This window comes from Excalfactoria chinensis, chromosome 7 (assembly GCF_039878825.1).
Source record: "Excalfactoria chinensis isolate bCotChi1 chromosome 7, bCotChi1.hap2, whole genome shotgun sequence".
Lineage (NCBI taxonomy): Eukaryota > Metazoa > Chordata > Aves > Galliformes > Phasianidae > Excalfactoria > Excalfactoria chinensis.
The window spans coordinates 20,258,768-20,282,775 of record NC_092831.1 but is presented as its reverse complement, the minus strand read 5'-3'; the positions used below and the strand labels follow the sequence as shown (position 1 = coordinate 20,282,775).

The 24,008-nt window shown below is 40.7% G+C and overlaps 1 protein-coding gene across 19 annotated transcripts in view; it reads right to left on the bottom strand.

The window, feature by feature from the left end:
* The window catches only part of OSBPL6 (oxysterol binding protein like 6), an 88,848-nt gene extending 69,874 nt beyond the window's left edge, over window positions 1–18,974 (bottom strand). For 7 of the 19 annotated variants that reach the window (XM_072341059.1, XM_072341066.1, XM_072341073.1 and 4 more), the window contains exons 1-2: window positions 18,457–18,559; window positions 16,658–16,727 (exon numbers count right to left, since the gene is read on the bottom strand). The gene's annotated coding sequence lies outside the window, so the exon portion shown is untranslated. Of the gene's footprint in view, window positions 1–5,985; window positions 6,051–14,508; window positions 15,254–16,657; window positions 16,728–18,456; window positions 18,578–18,669 lie in introns of those variants that run through there. The other 12 variants (XM_072341057.1, XM_072341069.1, XM_072341074.1 and 9 more) reach the window with 9 other exon arrangements.
* Window positions 18,975–24,008: the final 5,034 nt, after the last annotated feature.

Here is a 24,008-nt window from a genome sequence, read left to right as displayed (position 1 = left end):
AAAGGTTTATCTTGTGTCATGTAGCAGACCAAATAAGGCAGCTATCATCTCTTCCTGTATTCCCAATAATACTTTGATTTATGTGAAAGAGCCGACTTCTACTCTTCTTCTGTCATGAAAACTCATTATGTAGTTATTAAAGAACTTCTGAAAGTATCAGTGCTAGAAGCAGAGCCTGGACTACACTGCACACAAGAAGTCTGTAACTGGAACTCAGATAGCACCCTTCACTTATGACCTGCATGTGGGGAAGCGTGTACTACATATGCCACAATAATTTTAAAAGATAGTGAGAGTATAACAGTCAGAAACAAGTCTTTACCAATGACCATATACCTCTGAAAAATTGAGCAAGGGGGAGGGGGGCTTTGACTCTAATCTGACAAACATCACAGTGATTCACCAATCCACTTGACTTGCATAATGATATATGACAATACACTTCAGCTGGGGATACAAACAAATAAATAAATAAAAGAAACAGCCAGGAGAGTCCCTTCCAAATTACATTAATAGCAGACACTGAGAAAATATTTCAGTAATCCCATTCTAATCTAATAAAAATAATACATGGAAATCTCCTGGGAAATATGTGATCAGAAGAAAAGAAATTAAGAATTAATCAGGCTGCAAGTGAAAGAAATAAATGGATGAGAAAAAAAAGCTGAACAATTATAGAACACTTTTTGTTTTTAAAAAAGGAGATTAGAGCAACTTTGAATATTATAATGAATATTATTAAAAAAAAAAAAGGAAAAAAAAAGAAAAAAAAAAAGAAAAAAAAAAGAAAAAAAGAAAAAAAGAAAAAAGAAAATCCAACAATTTGGATACACAGAATTTATGGAACAGCCTATGAAATACACAGCTTTGCAAAGGATAATGTAAACAGCTGCTGTATGAAAAAATATGTAATTGTTTCTTTTTCCCTTCCAGATGAAATAGATAAAGGTCATGAATCTTTGTATATAAAAATCAAGAAAAAAGATACTTTAATGCAGAAAGAAAGAACACTTCAGAAAAAATTATTTTATTACCTAAACATTGGTTAGACTAAGCTGGGATACTCTGCTTATTGTTTATAACACAAAAGCAATGGTAGGAAGAAAGTTATCTATGAAAATGTGTAACTCCTTGTCATCTACAATAAATGAATAACTGTAACACAGAAACATTTTGGCGATTTGGTTTACCCCCCACCCCCTCTCCCAAGGACGGCATATTCATATCTACCATCTTTTCATTTTAGTTAGTTGCATTTAGAGATTGGAGTCAACAATAAATAAATAAATGATCCTAACACTAACCTCCTACATGTTTTATTTGGATTTCAGGTCTAAACACAATTCCCAGCAGCAGGTAGCCTGAGTAGAAAGCTAGCCTCACAAAGCCCTCGGGAGAAATCTGCCCTAATTCATTCAGTGGGATGACTGGTTTATATACCTAGATACTACATCCATTACTTTGTGTTCAAAAATGTCAGCAAAAAGGGAAAGGAAATCAAGTTCCAAATCTCCAAAAGTCACATTTTCCAGGTGGGGTACTCTACAGACTGAGTTTAGAGATCAGCTCAGGGCAAGCTGTATGAGCATGTTTCTGTTGCAGGCTTGGTATGTTCTGTTATTGCAGTAACTGATGTCCTGTAAGAAGCTGAATTGGCAATCAAAACTTCACCTTGGTATCAAAATATCAAGCATTAACATGAACAGACACTACTCAAATCATAAAATAAACGGGGCATGAACTAAAGTAGGCCTCATAAAAGTATCAAATAAATTCCTATCCACTATTGAACACCATGAGAACAGAAAAGATTTCACTGTAGCTAGCATTAGAGCTCTGTCACTTTTAAGCTAGTGCTCTCCAATTTTTAAACCCATTTCCACATGCACGAATCCTCCAAAGTAATTGTGTCTGCTATAGCAGCAACATTGAAAATAGCAGACAGTGCAGACTATGACAAACAACCAGCAAAAATTAGATTTTAATACATTAGGACACACATCAGTGTAATGGGTTTTGTTGATCACATTAAACCATACTACAAGTAGAAAAAGCTTTAAGGATGACATCACCTGTAATGAAATTACACAGTGGAAAAGCAGTTAAAAGAGAACACAACCAGTACTGGACTAGCAGGGAGTGTCTTTCTGCAAAACTTGGATGTGGCAAAACAAAAGTTACTCTCAGTAACACCTTGCGCAGCAAACCTTTCTCAGGAAAGCACCAGAAAGTGCTCATTATTCCCTGCTTAATCTTTCTTCTGTTCTTTTCTCTAGATTTACCTTTCATTTTAAAAGACTTCCATGCTGTTTAATTCTTTACCAGCTAGAGAGAAAACCAAATTGCTCAAAAATTATTTCAAAGCTCAAATGCTGACAACAGATGGAGCAAATTCTTTGAACAGAACATGGGCTACCCAAGAGGTCACAGACTTTGTGGGTATAAAGCGAGGAAAATAAGGTGGGTGAAAGGCAATGACGCAGCTACAGTATTGCACTCCAAGTGTGGAGACATGAGTGCTACGCCTGGCCGGGAGCCAGGGCCTGCCCACAGCTATCCTGACTGTGAGCAGGGAGCTCTTTGCTCAAGCTGGAAAGAAAAAAAGGCAGACAGATGTGGTACCAGCCATATTGCTCCCCTGTGTGCTGTTGGCTACAAAATACAAGCGTGCCTTAACCGCACCAAGCTGATAAGCCACCTGCACCTAGAAGGAATCCTCAGCCTCTTTTATATTAGGGAAACAAAGCCAAGTATCAAAGCACCATAAGTCTGCTGATTTCTTTTTAATAATAGAAAGAAAAGAAGAAAACTGAAACAGATTTCTCCCCAAAGACAAAAACAAACAAAAGAAAAACAAAACCACTTTCTCACAAAGAAACGGACTTTTAGCAGCAAAGTTCTAGGATGTTTGGAAAAAAATGTTTGTTTGTTTTTTTGCTTTGTTTTGTTTTGTTTCCACCTACATCATTCTTTCAGCATTTCCCATGCTTTCCTCATTCTTTTCCAGATTGGTTTTCTGCACTCTGACGTCTTCCACTGCATCCACAGTGCAGAGCATCCTCCTCCCCAGAGGACTCTTTTTTTTTTTCCCTACTCATCTGTTTACCCCATGCCTTTGCTTTTCCACCACTTCAGCAGAAAAGAGTCCAAGCCAAGATATAAACCAAATAGGAAGCAACAATATTCCTTCAATACTCCACTGTTCTAAGCATCAAAGCGTGCCACTGCTGCTAAGGGGTTCCAACTGGTATCACAGCCATCCCTGTACTTTCTGACAAGGATGTTATGTTGCTCAGGCAACACTGGGATGCTGATCAAACAAGGCACTAAGGTCACTGTAGCACAGTGACATTGAAAACAGGTCAGAGCTATGAGGCACTGAAAAACCAGGTAAGGCAGCCCTGTATGCAGTAACACATCAGTCACGTATAATACCCAACCTATTCCACAACCACAACCTTCTAAATTAATACATACAAAGCAGCTGTCATAGAGGACTACAACAATGCCAGAAATATTAATGCTGCTCTAGATTCAAACTGAGTACAAATCTGAATGATTCCTGTAGCTAGAATAAGTAAATTAAAACCTATTTATATACAGCAGCATCCTACAAGAAATGAATTGTCAAGAGCAGTTTGGCAGGACACTATTAACATATTTTGAAGATTCAGAAGGAATCTTCTCAGAAAGTCAGCTTCTGTTGAAAGAAATAAAGGCAGAAGCTTTGGGAGCAGTAGCTATTGCTTTCAAGTTCCTCCAGAAGGTTCATCTCAGTATATGAATATTTTGCATCTTAAAAGAAACACACCATATGCTGGGATGGTTTTTCATACCTAGAAAAATCTGCCTTATATTTTAGGAACAGACAGGATTTCACTCAAGCATGTTTATTGACATGTTTCATAAACCTCAAACCCTTAATGGAAAAAAGAACCTATACTACCTATACTGGCTGTATCAACACTGATTTTTTATTTATTTTTTTTTTAGTTCAGAGACCAAAAGAAGGAAGAAAGGAGAAATTTCAAGTAACTTGGCGGAAAAGTCTGTTTCAACATCAAGATACGTCATTGTGAGCATTTCACTGAAAATTAATCAAATGAGATTTCTACTTCTTAAAGTTCACTGCCTTTCCCCCCCCCCCCCCCCTTTATTGGATGCTTTCAGTAAGTTTAATCTGAATCCACCAGCAAAGGTACAAAACTGCAATTTACTTATTTATTTTAAGATGATCCCAGCTAAAGACATGGGGCTCCCAGTCCAAACGTGTTGCAGTAGTTGTGTGCTCAGTTACCACATAGAAGAGAGAAAAACAAGAGAATGAAAAACATTCCCAGAACCATTAGCAGTACTTCCCTGAGGAAGCTGCCTTCACTGGAACTCAGTTTTTTTTCCCCCCCCACCATGGATCATCCCAGTTCCCAAAGCCTGAGAATAGCTCCCACTGAACAAGAGATATAAATTCAATTATTTCTTATGCACTTACTCAGATGCAACTGATTGTGGAGCTCCAGTAAAGTCTTAACTTGGCTAGATTTGCAAGCATTTGCAACCACTTTTGGCCAAAGCTTTCCTGACTGCTACTTCAGAACGGGTGGCTTTTTCTTACAATAGTGTTTCACCTTTTCACTCAGTCTTCACTGTTTTAAGGCAAGCAAGCAGATTTTTTTACCATTGATAACGCTTCAGTAAAGCCAGGTTGAGAAGCCCATGCTGCAGATAACTGACTGTTGAAGTATTCTGCATGCAGAAATGCTGCCAGCAGCATTTGACTACACCAGCCCGGTCAGTGATATCCTGCCATTTTCACTCCGTGGCTTTCATCTCTCATAAAACACACTCAAAATCATTTTCAATTTCTTAATGACGCTATAACAAACAAAGTAAACAGACACAAAAAATCATTATTTTTACTTAAGCCTGGAGGAAGAGAAAACAGGAGTTATATTTCTTTATTATGAATTATCATGCATTCACAAATAACAGCAACGAACAGCAGGGGATAAATAACAAAATTAAAATAAGAATTGTCCTTACAATTACTACTGTTGACAGCATATTTTCTGAGGACCTATGTGAATAACTGTGGAGTTAGACCATTCATAGAATCATTCCGTTTGGAGAAGACCACAGTGATGATGAGCACTGTATTGAAAAAGTGTTCTGTAGCTGAGAATCTACCTTATTAAATAGTATTTTTGTAGTCTTTTTTCCAGTTATAGTTTTCATGGAAATAATAAGGTTGCTCTGAAAACCACGTGTCCTACATATATGCAGCCCTAGATAATTCCTCTTCACTCCATTGTGGCCCAGGTGATCCAAAAGTTCGGAGATTAATGCCCAAGTGCATCCTACACCACTGATCCCAAGCCCAGCACCCTATCTACCAGTTTCCTGCACATTCGTAGGATATAAGGACATAAGACAGCCAAAGCAGCACTAGATAAGTGTGCTAAACACCTGAATTGCTCCCTAGTGTCCAAATGCAACATTGATTTGTCCACACACATGCTGAGCTCAGTCACCATAAGGACAGAGTTTTATCCCTAGATCTGTGTCCGTGACAAGGGGACAGCAGAACCTCAAGCCCATCAGCCCAAAAGAGGGGGGAGAGGGGGAAAGGAAATGAAAGGGAAAAAAATAACAGCAGCAACAATCTGAGGAGGAAAACAAAATTAGCTTACTAATCATAACAGTGAAAATGTAAGTTAATTGGGATTGAAGCTAATAAATCAAATAAATGAGAGAGACAGCATCCAAGCACAGAAGGCCTTGCTGTAGACGAGATGGCCAGTGAGCACTCAGAGCCAAGACAGGCAAAAAGAGAGACATTCTTGTGACTCCCAGTCAGTTTTATCCTTTCTACCAACTAGAAAGAAAAGTCCCAGTCACACCACCCGACACAACTGGTGGAGGCTGGTGCTTCTTTGTCTTCTAGAGGTAGATACTGGGACAGAAACATGACCAGACCATGGCACATACCTGTTGTCAGCCACTCAGCCTCACAGCCATGGGTGAGTACTTCATGCAACCCGCTCTCGCTGATCCTGTTGGAAAATTGAAGTCTCCCTCAAAATAAAACCAATTCAAAATCCACTGGTTTTTTCTTCTGGTTTGTGTGGTCCTTATTATATTTAAGTATCTCTACATGTGTGTGCCTGTGTGTGGCATGTGCACATAGATACACTTCATATGTATACATGCATAAATAAAAATTATGCATATTTTATACTCCCATACGTATACAGAAATCCCTAAAATGTTGCAATCACATAAGGACATAATTTAGTGGAATAATATCAGTGGTAGATGGGCAGTTGGATTAGATGATATTAGAGGTCTTTTCCAACCTTATTCTATGATTCTGTGTCTCTAAGCACTGCATCTACGCACCTCTTGAACACTTCCAGGGACAGTAACTCCACCAGATCCCTAGGCAGCCTATTCCAGTGCCCAACCACTAAATTCCTTTCACTATTTGGTATTATGAAGAGGAAGAAAAAAAACAAAGCAAAGCAAAACAGCACACAAAGCCCTTCCTCTGCTCCAGCAAGACTCAAAGCAGAAGGTGCTCAAGCAATTCAGAATTACAGACTTGTGCTACACATAGGCATCCACATTCATTTCCACTTGAAACAAAGCATTTTAAAGATTCGGTACTATACTTAGATGCAGGAAGACATGTCTCTCCAAGTAAAAATAATGAAAAATAAAATGCAAAATAAAATAAGAAATAATTTTAAATGCCTTGTTGTTTTCACATGAGACTATTAGCTGATATTTAATGAAACACACTAGGACCAAAGAGAACAGCATTCTGTGAGCAGTCTGTACTGACATACAGTCAAGAGAAGTATATATGCTACCTATCACTTAGATTAAAGAGTGATCTAAATTACACTAGGTTTAGGACAACGAAAAGACCTCCAGCAGTAAACAGTTGAACATAAATCTGGTTGTTTCAATTACTGCTGTCATGATTTCTCAGGAAGATGGAGCACCTCACAAACTTGCAATTCTTGGATAGAATCTCAGCCTAAGCAAGAGGACAGGACACTAAGCATTCTTTCACCATGACATAAGACTTCTGCACCTGCCAGGATCCTAGAGACACCTCCACCTCTGCTGGTAACAACCACTGCAAGACTTCCTCTGACATCCTGACCAGAGCTAAAAACACACGCTGCCATCACTTCCTCTGATCAAAGCACATTCAGTACGTGTTCTTCCTCGTTTCTCTTCTCCTTGTTCACCGACCTTGACACATCAGAAAGCATCATCCTCAGTTTGAGGGCTTCCTACTTATACCTGGGATGTTGAGAAATGTACCTTTTCCACAGTGAGGTTCAACAAAATACAGACAGTTTGTAAAGTAATGACAAAAGTACCAAAAATGCTCCTATATGAAAAACCTTAAAAGGCACATAAATAGAAATATAGCTAAAATTTTATTTCAGCTCCTTGTTACCATTCACAAGTTGCGAGCAGTGTAGTACTTATCAATTCACAAGAATAAGACTGTCAGACTACCTGGATTCTGAGTGTTCTATATCTAGACAGTGAAAATGTATTGTGGCATATGTATTTATGTGTTATCACTAAAAATAATATGTATTATTATGTATTATGCTGGCCACAATGCTTGTACTTATACAAATAAATACACACTTGAAAGTTGAATCACAGACCTCAGTCGCAGAGAAGCATCTGAATCCCACTCAAAGGGAGGCTTATTCAGAGCTTTTTCCAGTTCCAACTCTTTACGAATCTGTACACTTCCACTGTACAAACACTTAGACTTTTTCTTATAGGGCACTTTAGGACAATTTAATATCACAATACCATAAAATATTTTGTTAATCTTACCATTTATTCAATCTCAGTATTAAATTTCAGCTTCTGTTACAGAATTCTTTCATCCTGTAGAAGAGAAGTCACTCCAACTGTAATGACAAGAATCATTCTTTTTAAGTAACTCATTTTATTTTTGCTCTGCTTCCTAGACCTTGACAATAGCTTGTAAGTCAGCATGTTTCCAAGCATGTGTCAGAAACCTCAGCTAAGATGCCCAAAGCCATTTATATAGAAGAGAGACTCCCCTGTTCCAAAAATCATTCAACATCAGAAAACAGTAAAATAATTCTCCAGAGTCTAACAAACAAACAGTCTAAAAACAAAAAAGAACTTGCAGGGTTAATTGTGTTAGAACTACATGACAACATCTGACAAGCAAGTGCTCTGGGGCAGTCTCCCAACTAGCACCACTCTGAAAGGGAGATAAAACAGAAGAGATGAATTAAAAAAACAAACAAACAAACCAAACATAACACACTACACTTCAGATAACCAAATGGAAATAGCACTGTTTTGGAAAGAAAAGACCTCCTCACATTCATTCTTATTTTCTTTGACTTAAGGAACATTCTGATGACAACAAATTGCACTTTACCAAGCAGGCCTTCACCCATATATAAGGAAGAATTATGAAATTTACTCCCTTTAATTTGCTTTTACTCTTTATTTGGAACTCTCTACAGAAAAATGTGCTTTGGTCTTCAGTCCCACACAACTCCAAACAGAACCTCAGCAAGACAACAGGTAACTTCCATATTACTGGTATGAATTTGAAGTCCATTGTTCATTCATTTCAAACCTTCATGTCTTAGTCTCTGAAACCACTTGCAAAATGACATTCTCTCTTAAATCTAGTAATAACACCGGAAATGGTTTCATTAATTTTTATTTTCTGACATTTACTCTTTTCTTTAAGCAGTTTCCTTTAAGACTGACTGGCCATTATAGCTAGACTGTTTAATAACAAAGACAGAAAAATCTGCTTGTGTGTATATAAAGTACTAGAACATGGTACTGAATGTACTGAAGCATGTAAAATGTCAATTATAATGAAAAAAACAAAACATTGAAAAAAAATGTTGCTCAACCTGCTGCAAGATTGCTAACCAAAGTATACAACCACAGATATTTGTAGACAGGAACACATCTCTTAGGGCCATAATTAGAGCTACTGTCCTAACTGGGTGCTGCTTTGCTGTCCAGCCCACCTGAGCAAGGAAAGTGGGCTTATAAACTTATTCTAAATTATTCACTGCTATCAGGCATGTCCCAAAGTGGAAAATGCTTATTCTCTCCTACACTGCATTCTTAAACACAAAGCCAGCTTGCTGGAAATGTTCAGTTTTCTCCACATAGCCTCTCTTCCCTCCCCCCCCAATCTGTATCTGTAGTATTTTTTTTAGACTTTTGGGTAAAACTTCATTCCACACAGTTCCTGTTAGACATTGCTAAAAAGTAGTTTTATTTTATGCTAAGGCAAACTTCACAGCAGTGTTGAAAACAAACATGGGAGAAACTTTACCAAAAGTCTTTATTAGTATCATTACTTGCAAGGTATACCTCCTCCCAGAATGGAGTACTGTTGACTTAATGTATTTTATTTCTCTACTTGCATCTTGCAGAGCAAGCACTGTTACCTTGTGTGCTCCGTTTTTACGTGTACATGCCCTTATTAGCAAAAAAGAAATAATGAGCAAACTCTAAACGCTGACATTTGCTATCTTTCACTTTTAACTTTTCACATTACCTTTGATCATGCCATTCCTTTCTACTCTTGATAAACGTATGGAAACAGAAAGTTTCCACGTGTTCCAAAGTGCACATTTGCTTCAGATAACAGAAAAATATGTTCTCTATTACAAACCAAAGGTATTTTCAAAAATATGCTTATAGGGAGACCTAGAAGTTCATTAAAGAACACTGTGATTCTGTGAAAGAATAAATACTATGATACAAATTAAATATATTCAGTTCTATCATGGTTCAAATGAAACATTCACTCTCCTATCCTGAGGTGCTGGAACAAAGGTTTTAAAAATCCACCGCAATCCCATCACGCTTTGAGTATTTAACTCTTAAACAAAAGCTATGGTTAGCAAAAAAAATAAAATGACGAGCGCTAAGTATGCATCACACAAAATATAAAGATTACCTGCCTGGTAAATGCACAGGATTCAGAAAAGCCTGGAAGCTTCACGCTTCCTCATTTTTCCTTTAATGGAAAAAAAATGACACTAGCTGAAAAAGCATTGATTTTCTGTGCTGCAACCTGTGGGAGTCTGAAAAATTGAAAGTCAATTTTTGCAGCATACTGAGATTGTTTAAAAGAAAAAAACTTCAGAGAGGTTTACTTGAATTACTTTTTATATCTTGTGATACAAATATTTGTTTCTGTTCAGACTTATCCTTCTAAACAAGAAACTTCTGGAAGTCATATTAGTGCTTTTAAAACTGCTTTGGAATTGTAAAGTTGTATAACCCACCTCAACAGCCTGACCAACAGAAATTGCAAACATTTCTTCATGACAGTGATTGATATGACTAATTACTATTAGTCATAAAGTCCATTAGGAAACAACTGATTTTCCTTGGTATGTTCACTCTGTGAATTTCAAAGCCTTTTGTTTACCCTTTGTGTAACTGACTTCCTAGAGTGAGCCAGCTTTCCATATTATCACAAATCAGTAGGTAAGAAAGGAACAAACACATATATTTGAACAGGTCAGCTGGACTGTGATAACTCAGAACAAGATCCATAAATTAGCACTGAAACAGAGACTGGTGATGTTCTTCTCAGTGGTTTGGTTACATCTTAATTTTCTTCAGGCAGTCACCTTGAGCAAGGCTTGTATGGCAATCTCGACCTAACACTCCACACACAAAGACCAGCTTTAAGCCAGGTTACAGAGCTGATAATCCCACCCTTCCCATTCTCAGGCTTCCATGGAGGATATAGTGAGAGGGCCAAGATGCTCATACAAGCACCAAGCCAGAATGTGTAGCTGGCAGCTGGGCAGGAAAGGCCTGGATGCACAAATGTGCCCATGTCCTCAGACTCAGGACAGGGTATGTTAACAGGTCAGGAGCAACCTGCTAGGAGCAGAGCCAGAATGATACTGAAGGCAAAAGCTGGAGAGGGGCACGTGAGTGCTGAAAACAGAAAACAAATGAAAAACTGGGCAAGAGTCCTGCTTCATCTGTTTCAAAATTAGTTTGCATATTTCTTTCTGAGAAACTAAATTCCATCTATAAAGAGATGTATCCAACGTTTGTTTTTTCTCTAGTGCTATATCACACAGCTATGACACATTTTTCACTGCAAACTATCTAAGAACCAGCCAAGAAAACAAAACTACACATTCCTCCAGACAACTGAGGCCTAACAGCAGCTTTCAACACGGGAACATTGCCAGAGATGCTGAAGTATGGAATTAATAAATTTGCCATGCCCTTCACAAGCATTTCTGAGCACAGAACATGGTTTCCACAGCCAGATGAAGAAGAAGAAGAAAGAAAAACAGAAAATGCAGCTTATCACTGAACACCTGTGGTGGCACTGGGAAATAAAACTTGCTTGTTGAGAGATACTGTTCCTTTTCTAGAGGGCACAGAAGCCTAGCTGGCATCAATCACAGCTTAAATAGTTTAGGATTACTGTGCTTTAAACCTCTTCAACAGTTGTAATATTTTAGATTAATTCTGAAACTACTTCAATTCCTTAAACTCACAGGCATTGCAAAGCATGTTGAATTACATGGAAAGGTTTGAGGGTTAGTCAGCTTGACTAATTCTAATCCTCATATTCTGAGCTGAAGCCTACTCTATTAATCCAGAAATCACATTTAGCAAAATACATAGCCTGCATCGTATTAATTACAGGCAGAAGCCACACATGCCATTTTCTCTGAGTTCAGTCACGCAGCGATACTTACAGTGACCTGGGCAGGGATACCTTTATTCCTCAAACTGAAATGTGCAGCTAGTTGAAAAATTAAAAATAAGAATAAAACACCTTACAATTGATTTATTTTTTTAATCTAAGATTTTTTTTTATTTCTTTCATTGCATTGCATGTCACTTTGAATCATATTCAGCAAACTGACCACCGGTGTCATGCATAAAGTACACTGCCAGCCATAGAAGTGGCAGAAGTCTGCTCAGTGGACCACCGTATATTTTATAACTAGTCACTCATAGCATATCTGCAAATGCAGGTCACAGTTAGGGAGAGGCTAGAGAACCTTCCCCCTCCTTCAGAGAGCTGGTTATTTTTGCTTGCAATTTTGTCACCCAAAAATCATTAAACCAGGTGGCAGCTATTGCCTGGCCATAGTTACCAGGAGTTACACGCACAGAAAGGACAAAGTTGTCAAGTGTTCGTGAACTCGGGGAGACAAATTCCATTTAGACAGAAGCAGGAGGAAAAAAAATGATTTTATGCATCAGCAACCATTTCAATGACAGATAAAGAATCTGTGTGGATACAGAACTAACATTCCAGTACTGGAGGCACACTGACACTTTACATCCAAACTCACCCTCTGAATAATCTAGCGCTCTGTTTCACATCACTCCTATTGTTTTCAGCAACTATGTTCCTCAACTCTATTCCCCGAAACATATTAAAACCAAGAAACATACAGACATTACTTTCCAGAGGGACACATCGTGCTCATATTAGAGTCAGAGAGACCCTGAGATGACTTAACACCAACTGCCAGTTTCAAATCTCAACAAGCTGTTTTCTTTGCAACATTTTTTTCCATTCAAGCAGTTATTCTTCCCTCTGACAGCCATCACCTTCCCTCCCATCTGACCTGCTCCTCACAGAAAGAATCAGAATTTGTCACTAACCATTCCAGCTTCATATTTCTGAGCCAAAAACCCTTTTATTTGGTATATTTGTTACTGTTTCTGTAGTTCTGCACCAGTGACCCTGTCCTTCCAGTTTTCCCAGGTCAACTACTATCAGATGACAACAAAACTAACCAATACCTGAAACAAAAAGAAGGTAAGTAGTTCCCCACTACTTTCCTAAAGGTTTCCTACTAGAGAAAATAAATTGAAGAAACATTTACCTTGTGGCCAAAGCCTCAAAGATCATAAACTGAGAAGGTGAGACACCATCAGTCTGGATTTCCTTCCTCCTGATTTCTCAACTAACAGTGAAGTACATCCAGAAAACAAGGAACTTTTGGAAGAGAGGATGAGAAAAAGGAGTTAAAGGAGTTAGAATTCATTTTCCTGAAGAAGATCGTGAGTGTTTCAGACAACCCTGAGTAGTTCAGGCATCAAAATCCTCATAAATAGTAGAGCATAGTGAAGAGCCTACTGTGGTCTCACCACACAAATGGGGCTGACCACACAGAGGAAAGAAATCACGAGGCAAGAGGTGGAACTGAAAGCAGAATCACCAGCTTGGAATCATTCCTGTGATATGTTCACAGAAACTGTTCTTGACCCAAATTCTTTTTAGCATTATCTCACCCATACTGGATTTGTGACAGCAGAATAGAGTGGGGAGGCTGCAAGAATAGAAACACAACACACCGCTCAGTAACGCAATCTAGTCTTGATTTATTAAGCAGGAAGGGTGCAAAGAGTGGCCACAAACTTCTGTGTTAGTTTGTACATCCTGTGAAACACACCCACAAACCAAAGGCCAGGGTAGACCACCACCAGCGACCCAGGGGAACGCAACATCCATTTCCAGAAGCTGGATGTGTTCAAGTCCTCACTAGTAGCCTGGGCTTCCCATGAGGCTGTTCCACCTTCAGTTCGGCCTCCTAAGTGCCAGAGGTACGTGCATGTCCTGTGTCTGTTTCCCCCCACCCATTGCTCAAGTTTTAATTATGTATTGCTTTCTTACTTAATCATCAGCACGAGCCATCAAAGGGAGCTCAAACTCCATAGTCCACATCTCAGGCCAACTAGTAGTCATCACCAGTTTCTGCAACTCTTTGTTCTCTCACCCCAAACGTGTTATGAAAAGTGTGAAGTTAACAACAACTACAGAACAAAGTTCTATTGATTCTTTGTTTCACAGCCAATCCAGAACTTATCAGGTCAGCAATAGCCAGGTAGATGAAGCTAAGGACTCCTCTCACTGTGCAAGCAGCCTTCACAAGATAGCACAAGTTTCATGAGATCTTTCTTTTAGGCAACCCAAGCTTATTTAATTACATAATAGAAAATTTTACAGTTCATCAGCTGAAAAAGGATGCCACAGACCAAGATAAAGTATCTATAAGCTGATTTACAAATTATTCTCACACACCCTTACTTCATGTTTGGTACCTTTCACAGCAAAGCAGTCCCAGGTATGTGTCTGACTGTACTGGCAAAAAGAATCTAACACATCATTTTAACATATTTAAGTTCTGCACAAATGTAACTTGTTAACTCAGCTAGAATCAGCCAGTCGTATAGAAAAACTCTGTAGCAACACAGCAGCATTTATGTCATTATGCAAGAAATAGCATGTTAGAGGATAATATCTTATACAGCTAAATTAACACAATCCTCCTTACAGCTCAAGTAAGCTGCAACAGTCAGAAAGGTCAACACAGTGGAAGGACAAAGCAGGTGTGTAATAGTAAAAGGAACGATGTAACTGGAATAGCATTACAAATGATAAGGAAAGGTGCTCACCCGTATCTGAAGATCTAGGCTCACAAGGAAAACTCCACAACTAAGGGATCTCCAACCACAGATCCCTCTCTAGTGGTAGTCAGTCCTTAAACGAGGTCTAAGGAAGGTGCAACAGGGCTCTACCCCTCCCAGTCACACAGCTGAATTGCCTTCACCTGTGCTCCCAGGGCTCACCTGGTCCTTTCCTCGGGTGCTCAATCACTGGTTCAGGCTGTGACTCACCAGTTACCATACACCAATGTATCCATATTTTTTTTCCTTTTTCCAAGAGAAGTGCTCTCCAATAGCATTAAAATTTATTAGCCCTTGAGGAACTCGGGGGAAACAAACAAACAAACAAAAAACAATAAGGAAATTATTTAACTTTGTTTCAAAGCACAACCATTCTCTCTGCTGTACTGAAGCACTTCAAAGAATCACTGCAAAATCTCATTTAATCTTGAGGCTGTTACAACTGTAATACAGTCCCCAGACAGTGGTCACAGCACCAAGCCAATGGAGTTAAATAAGTATTTGGAAAATGTTCTTAGACACAAGGTTTGACTTTTGGGTGGTTCTGTATGGAGCCAGGATGATCTTTGTCCCTCCTCACTTTGGACATTCTGCAGTTCTATGTTTCCAAATATCTTTCCTTCTACTCTTTTTCATGTTCTTTTCCCATCTTCCACATTCCACGCTTTAGCGGACCTCCCTTTGATCAGCTTATCAGTGCAAGCATTGCAATGCTCTTCCAAAGGGAATAACCCTGAAAGAGGAATGTGCTACAAACACCATTCACCAGGACAAACACAGAGTCATGCAAAGAAAGCTCCTGACTGCCTACACGTATATGTTCTGACTTACAGGAAACAGCTGAAAGCTGTAGGTTTGTATTTACAGCTTGGAAAACATACGTATGCAGGCAGTAAAATTAATTGCAAACACACACAAATAAAATCATTCGTATCGTGTGTGCTACTGTAACTTAATATTTTTAATGTTTCATAATATTTTAACAAAATTCAGCTAACTTCAGCTGCCACCTCATTTCTTGCTCCTCCATTACTCCTTGCACAGTTGGAGTTTCCCCATCACCAAAGACTTACTTTGAATCTGCTAAAAGCACAACACCCTGCATGTGGCCTGAGCATATTTACTCTCATCTGTACACAACACCTGCTGCTACCTCTTCTGACATCTAGAACTTTGATATTGCAAATTCAACCAAAAATAAAAAAGAAAAAGAACAAAACCCAAAGTAAGCATTTGCTTTAGTATTCCAGGGGGAGGGATTTTTTAAACCTCATTAAAACCCAGCTTAAAAAAGAAACACAACCCTGGAGGAAATTCTTGGAGAAATTCCTTTTAAAAGTATAATTGCCCAAAGTAACATTTCCCATGAAAGTTATCTACAGAAACGACTGCCTTTTCCCATGCCAGACATCATCAAAAGCTTCAAAAACTGCAAGCATTTAGTTACTGGGAGGAAAAAATAAATAAATAAACAAATAAATAAAACAAAACAAAACTGGGAGGTCTTCTTTTTACCATCAAGTACACACAGAAAAAGCTCTGGGAAGCATTTGAATAGGTCTGTATTTAAAAATAAATACATTAGAAAAGATGGGAGGAAATAGACAATATTTTGCTATACCATGTTTATGGCTTCAGGGTTAACTAAACCATCAGGACAGGCTGCTGTAGGTGTGCACACAAAGACAGACACACACCCCTCTGGCAGCCTCTCTTATCTCCCCTTGCCATGCTGGGAGTGGTGACAGCAGATTCTTCAGTAGACACAGGAGGATGGGCCTGGTGGTCAGCATCCCCTGGGACAAAGCCACATCATACCAGAAGTCCGCATTCTTGGAAATCTAAATAAATGTATGAAAACAAACAAACAACAACATAGAAAACCCATGCAAATACTGCATGCATCGGGCATATGACAGCAAAGCCAACCTTTTCTGTCACACCAAGAAACCTAGAGTCACTACACTGCAAGAAGGTGAGGCACCAAGGAGCAGGCGCACATGTGGAGAAGAACTGAAGGAAAATGAATTGGAAACATGAATGTCCTCTGCCTACATCTCAGACCTCACAGAAGTCACATCTCCAACAGAACGTACAAGAGAGCAAGAGGATACAGGCTGTCCCGCTAAGGTGTTACCTTCCCATGGCCATGGTGTCTTTGCAGACAAGTCCAAAGGGGCTGTTCTGTCACACAGTACCTCTAACACCTGTGAGCAAAGTTACACTAGTATCAGCTGGATAAACAATTCATCCAAACAAACACATGTGCACATAATATGGCACTTCTACAGCTGCACTTGAAAAGAAGCACTCCTTTATGCAAGTGCAACCGATGCTTTCTTATCTTTGCATGGAACTGAAGCAAAACAAACATGAGAAAAGCAGCAACAGAAACTTGGAACATCAATGACGTGGGTACAAACAGGCAAAGAACACAAAGGGCCAGTGACAAGAAACACTGCTGACAACAGCCCTACACTGCAGCTCACCAGCCCTGCGAAGGAGCACACAGGAGCCCTGCAGGAGGCGGAACACATGGGCACAGGGATCTACAGCAGCACCAAAGGTACCCCTTCAAATATAAACCTCTTTAGGATACATTAAATAATAAATGTTTAGATTGTACGTATCACTTAATTTATCTTAATTGGATAAAAAAGCGATAGCAGCCTTTTTGTGTGAACTTTTTTAACCAAACAGAAAGAAAAACTAATGTGTTACATGTACATAAAAATAAATGTCCCATTAAGCTTGTCACCAGTACCACCACGTCTCCTTAGCCTCTAAGGTCAAGGTCATGTTATCCATACCAAGATGAAAAAGGTTTCATTGGAGTACCCACGGCACTATAGACAAAGGCTGGTCATTAGAAAAAAAGCTAATATAAACCAAGCACAATTATGCTGCATGGAAACCATCAGATATTTGATGAGATGTTAATCTTTAAGCTGGTATGATTCTGCAAGCTAATCATCCAGAGAATAGAAAATCTGTTAAGAATGCAATTAAATGTACTAGTTCTATTAAAATTGAGCTGATATAGTTAATTGTTCTCCTGAAATAGCTATTTCTTCACACCTTCACTGGAGAGCTTTTTCATCAACTCTGTGAGAGCCTATTTAAGGGACTGCATCACTCAGCCCCGTGCCGGGACCGGGCGCTCTGCTGTCACCCTTCACAAGATGTGCTGCAGCTCGGCCCGACCTTGGGCTCTCGCCTGGCCCCGAAGAGCACACCGCGAGCCCTTTTAGTGGTCGTGCCGTTGGCACCGCATCTGCATTGCCGGGCTTCGGGGAGAGCGGCAACACCGTGCTCTTGCAGCACGCCAAAGCAGCTATAAAATACAACCAAATGACGGGCCAACGGCAAAGCCACGTCAGATGGACGTTGTGAGAATCAGCACTTCTGGGAAACAGATGACTGCTAAACCAGCGCTATAATAAATCTGTGCATATTCGAAAAGCTCACAAGGGTTTTGCATCACTGCTAGGAACTGGAAATACCTCTAGCAGGCCATTCCTGCCTTATTTATTTATTTATTTAGAGAGAGAGATAAGAGAGGCAGAGACTGCAAGCACAAAGGTACCCCGGGAGTGCATCAACTTCGCCATACGGCCCCGTTACGCACCGCGGCGGAGCAGAGTTTACCGGGGCATTTCCAGCCGCTTCGCACGGGAGAGGAAGGAGCCGCACACGGTGGAGCGGGGCCGGGTTGCTCCGCGGCACCGCTCCGCCGATTACATAACCCCGGCCGCTCCGGATGCTCCGGGTTCTCTCTCCCTCACCCAACCCCGGCTCCCGTTCTGGGCCCGCCGCCGCGCCCCGGCTCGCTCGTTCCCACCCCACCACCCGCTCGGACGCCTCTCGCCAGGCCCGGCACCGCCGAGCCCCGATGTCCGCAGCGCCCCTCGGTCCGCCCCGCCGCTCGGCACTCACCTCCTCACCGGCATCCGCGGCGCATCCCCGCTGCGGCCCGGCCGGCTGCGCCCCGCCGTTCCTGCTGCCTCGCTCCCTCCCACCCGCTGCAGCTCCCCGCCCGTCTGACGGAGGGGGCGGGCAGCCGCGCCGCGCCGCCGCCGCTGCTGCAGCCCCGCCGCGCCGTCCCCCACCCCCGCCCGCCGCCAAGGTGCCCTCCTCGCACCCACCTACCTCGGGGACGACGGGCCCGGCACGAGGGGATGGGAGGCGCCGGGGGACGGCGCAGAGCGAATCGCGGAGTCACGAAGCGGGGCTGCGGCCGCGGTCAGGTCTACGTGAGGATGTAAAAAGACGTAGGCAGCCGCGTGTCGCGGTGATGCGAGGGGCAACGCGGGGCCCGAACTGAGAAGGGGACAGAGCGATAGGGCCGGGACGGCGACGGGGGTCCGTCCGCACCGGTGTGGCTGCGCTCCGGTGAGCACCGTGCCCGGCCCCGTGCTGCCGCTCCGCCCCAGCGCTGCTCTTTGTCCTCTGATAACGGGAGGCTGGGGGGAGACGCGCCAGGTGCTCTCGCAAACCGCGAGACGTTGCTCCTTGGGTTTATATTAGCTTGCTTTTTCTTCTTCGTTCCTGCAGATCCGCAGTTACAGCCCTTGTGACAGCCATGACTCTCCGGTCCCACCTCGGTGGGCAGGAACCGGGGCTGCTCATGAACAGCTGCATCCATGAGCCACAGGTCACCCCGACGGAATGGAATGCACGTGTGTCCACGGAAAAGAATCAAAAGACCTGGGGAAGGAGGTGGTTGTAGTAATTAAAGTAATAAAAGGGGAAATAAATAAATAAATATGGCATTGTCCAAAGAGTAAGTAGTTGAATACTTATAAGGATCCAGCAACACAGTTACTGGGCCTAGACTATTCCTTAAGATGCTGTAAACAGGCTGTATGATGCTACCTTAACTTTCCCCTCATTTCTCCAACTAGAGATCTCAGATTCAGTATCACTGCTGTACAGCAAAGAACCATATTGTATGACACAGTCCCCAAAGTCCTGACTCTTCTCCCGTTGAAGCTGGGGTAGCCAGAGCAGTTCCTCCAGACACAATCTGCTTAGTCTATCAGAAGCTTCTCAAATTAAAAAATTATATGTAATGATCACTGCCACAGCTGATGCTGAGAGGGAGGCATCAAAGTAAGTGTAGTGTAAAAACACAGAAAGATTAAGTAAAAATCTCATACTTCAAGCTTAATATCAGAAGTTTACTTTTCTCCTATATAAAATAAATAACTGGGCAAGGAGATAAAGGACACAGCTCTTAATCATCCGGTAAGGACAGCATTCAACGCCACCACTGCTAATTTCGGTTAAGTGGCCACTCGCCATTACTAACCTGAAAACCGGGGACAGAAAGGCATATTTCGTAAATAGCTGCCATGTTTCAAACAACTTTTGCGTTCTCTAATGATCTCAACGTTAAACTCCTAAGCAGGTATCCTACGGATTTCTGTTTTTTTTTTTTCCCCCTAACTTGCCAATACTTAAACGAAACAGAAAGTAACACGTAGAAAAGCAGATCAAGTATTTCATTCAAATGATAGTTCTTAATCCTACGTAATTATCTGAAGCATTCCTTCTAACAGAAGGCTGTAATACAATTTTCTAAGCAAAGGTATTTTCTCCTGTGGTAGCAGTAGTTTTGTTTCTCCATTGCTGCTTGTGTTAGCATTGCTGCATGCATTTGGGACACCACTATCCTCCATTCTGAGTAGCAAACCAGATGAACGTCCAGTTTCCTTCCCATATTCTGACTACCAAACACATCATTGACCATCTCCGAGCCCTCCTTTGGACTGAATTATTTAGAATAGTTCTGACTGAAAAGCGTTGCACCTGAATAGCTTAAAATGCCTTCTGCAAGGACCAAGAACCTCTGAATTTTCCCAATGATACAAAATTACCCATTGTAAGAGCCAAAGTGAAGACGTGAGCAGGCTGTAGAAGGATCTCACAATAGCGAGCAAGTGGGCAGAGACAGCAGAAGAAATTCTATGGCCGTAACTGCAAACTAAAGTAAATAGCAATGAAAACAACCCTTGCTAAACAATGCATAATAATGGACTCTAAATTAACCTTTATCAATGGGAGCTGTTGTGAATAGCTTTCTGCAAACATTAGCTTGCTGATCAGCCTTAGATGAGAAGGCAAATAATGTTAGGAATTACTCCAAAAGCAATTGAGAACAAAGTGGAATAGCTCATTACATTGCTGTGTAAATCTCTTGTGTACTTCAGTAGCGCGTATAGTTCTGTCTCCTTCATATGGAAATAGAGAACAAGAAAGTATACGGGGCTAAAGAATAGTCGGGGGTATGGAATTCCACCCACGTGAGGAGAATCGCAACTGTGAAACAGAGAAGGAATTGCCTTCGGATCCATACAGTCATGAATGACATAAAGGAGCCCGAAAGTAAACAAGTACGTGCCATTTTTCATTTTACAGGACCTGAGGGAGACACAGCTAATGATCAGGCAGCAGGTTTAAGACAACGGCTGCAAAGAACTTTGCTGTACAAAGTGTTATTAAATTGCCTGGCTTGCTGTGACACAGCACTATGGATCTGAAGGCACAGATGTTTTTAAATAGGGATTACATGAAGGAATGAACAATAGCTTTAACTATTAAGCAGAGTAATTGCATTTTCAGTGCCTGCCTATTGCTTGCTAGAGCTTTAAGAAGGGACACTCTTCACGTACCTTATTCCAATGCTCCCCTGAGCATGAGATGGTTAATTCTTTTCTTCCTGCTCAATTAGGTGTGAGAAAGAGAGGACAAACAGCCTTCTAGGTATGGAAACATACATCTGCCTTTATGTCCTGGAAGAAAGATCAGAGTCCTTATCTTCCCCTTCGAGTGTTCTTCCAGGTCCCCGAAGAGAATGCTTTCCCAGTGGTTCCCTAGCGATTAGCCCTATTCAGCAGTGACGATCCATTTACATCAGCCTTTCCACATCAGCGCTACTTTTTGCACCCCTTTACACAAGAATGGAGAGAGAAATCCTGAAGTGTAATAACAGCAGACACGCATAGAACACATTAAAATACTTTCCACTTCCACACATCATAACAATAAAATTCCTTGGTCATCGTGGAGGAGAAAGGGATAGTAATTTCGTCTCGTTTAAGAGGTAGGAAAGTAAAGCAGAAACACACAGAGATGCTTTAAAAACTAACAGCAGGTTAAAGTCCTGCGTAAACAACCAGTTTCTAAGAACCATGTTAGAGATGTCCTTATTAAATACAAGAAACTGGAAGTCTGACAAGCAAATGTGAAATGAAATTTGGCAGAACTCCAACGATCCTTGAAGACAAACATATGATAAGTCAGCCGGAGTGGTTACATCTCATATAAACAAAATCTGTATGGTTGATACTCTGTACAGTTACTTATCTCCACTCAGAAAAGAGCTTGTTTCATACCTTATTTCAGCAATGGATAGTAATGCCAAGGCCTTGCGTTCAGCAGAATATATATGATTTCTTTTACTGTTTAGATGGCAACTGGTTAAAAAAAAAATTAAAATGTGAAGATTTCTGATGCCTTCTATATATACACACAAATAAAATTAAGTAGGTACTATGTAGTACAACAGAAATTGTATTGACAGCAGAAGATATGAGGAACATTTTTAAAATATCCAATCGATACAACTTCTATAATAAAATGGTAAGAAACACTCTAGAAGACGTATGTGCTTTTACAAGTCTGATTAAAAGTTGACAAAAGTCAGTGGTTCAAGACAGCGTACATGCTTTCATATGCCATCGCCTTTGATTTTGTTTCACTGATTAAATATAACCACTCCACTCCTGTTGTCCTTATATGGATCGGACATGTTAGGAGGGGGATTTAGCGTGCCCAGGATGAGGACAATCAGAGATCTGATACTTAAAATAACTTCCAGGTTTCCTGCCGTTCTGTTTGTTAAGTCACTTATCGTTTCACTCTCAGAAAATATTTCCAGTATATATTTGCATTTCCAAATAGAGTCTTTATGTCCAAGTGACTAAATCTGCTCTGTTAACACTGTGCTAGATTTCTTAAAGTGACAACCGAAAATGTTACTCATTGGCAGTTTCAGAAAGGAGAACTCTGACAGATTGGTTGGAACAACGCCCAGGATATCTTCTTTACCCTCATGGTCAAGATTTGTAAACACTTTCTCTAATTACGGAGCAGATCAGGTCAGCAGTTAACCCTTAGTCTTAGCAAGGCCCTGCAGATGTTCCGTATTAACAAAGTGTTGCTCCTGTGCTATTGCATACTATAGTTGAATACTTCCCTATGGATGATACTACCTCCCATTTGTCAGCAGACAAAGTGCACGTATCCTGAACCTTATATTGTTTAGGTATTAGGTTTAGACTCAAAACTTGCTACAAGAGAACAGCAAAGCAAGTCTGCCACTCAACAAGAGACCATTCATCCCTAAGCGATCTCCTGGGAAGGTTACCACTTGCAGCAGTTTAGTACCATCACAGCTTAAAACACTGCTTCCAAGTTTCACCCCATCTACTTCCTGTCTTCTGCTGAATGCTTACCGATTCCTAGACCACCTTTCTGAGAGCCTCAAGAGAGCTGAGAACCTGCTCTAAGGTCTATTGAAATTGCTGCAGTATATAAATGATTCTTTCCTTTCCTGGTGTGCCCAGGAGACCAGCTTCTCCCAAGAAGCCTGGGGTTCATTATGCCTCACTGGAGCTAGCAAGTCAATTGCTAAGTGAAACTCATGGATTTCTGCCCAAGCTCAAGTCTGCAGATTTTAAAGAAGAAACTGAGGTAAAAGAAGTAGTGAATGAGTAGTCTGGGGGTAACACTAAAAGAGATAACAATAGCCTTACTGTTTAGCTCTTACTTTATTGCAGAACGATTTACCTAAGAACAAAATAAGCCACCTATAAAAACAAGCATTAGCTCATTCCCTGTTCCAAGTTTCCCCATTATATTTTTGTTTTTTTAATTCTTGTCCATGTCTAATAAATTTTAAACGATAATTTTCTGCTGACTGAATTTGACTTGGAGATCATACATACAGATTTATTCACCTTTTGTTATAAGGTGCCAGGGTGCTACACTGGGTTTGCATGCCAATATTTTCTTGCATCCTCTGCTTAACGTTTCAGAGGTGTTAGGAAATGGTGGGGCAATTACGCCAACAATTAGCAAGAGCCACATCAAAACAGCATCGTCAACAATCACATAAACATTCAATTGATATGGCAATCATCTGTAATCCAATTAGCATGGTTACTCACAGTCTATATCCTAAGTACTAAATAGTGGTACTTCAGCACTGTGTCACCCACATCACCCACAATGGATGTCAGCTCAAGTACTTCCAACCACTTTTCCACCCAATTTTGACTGACAAGCTACTCAGAAAATCCATCCATAACCACATTTTGTTCCGGATTTGTTCCTTGGGCTAAAAGCCTTATTATATAGCAAGAATAAAGCAGTTCCCCTTCATTCACAGTAACATGGCCCTATAGAAGCTAGTATTCAAATCT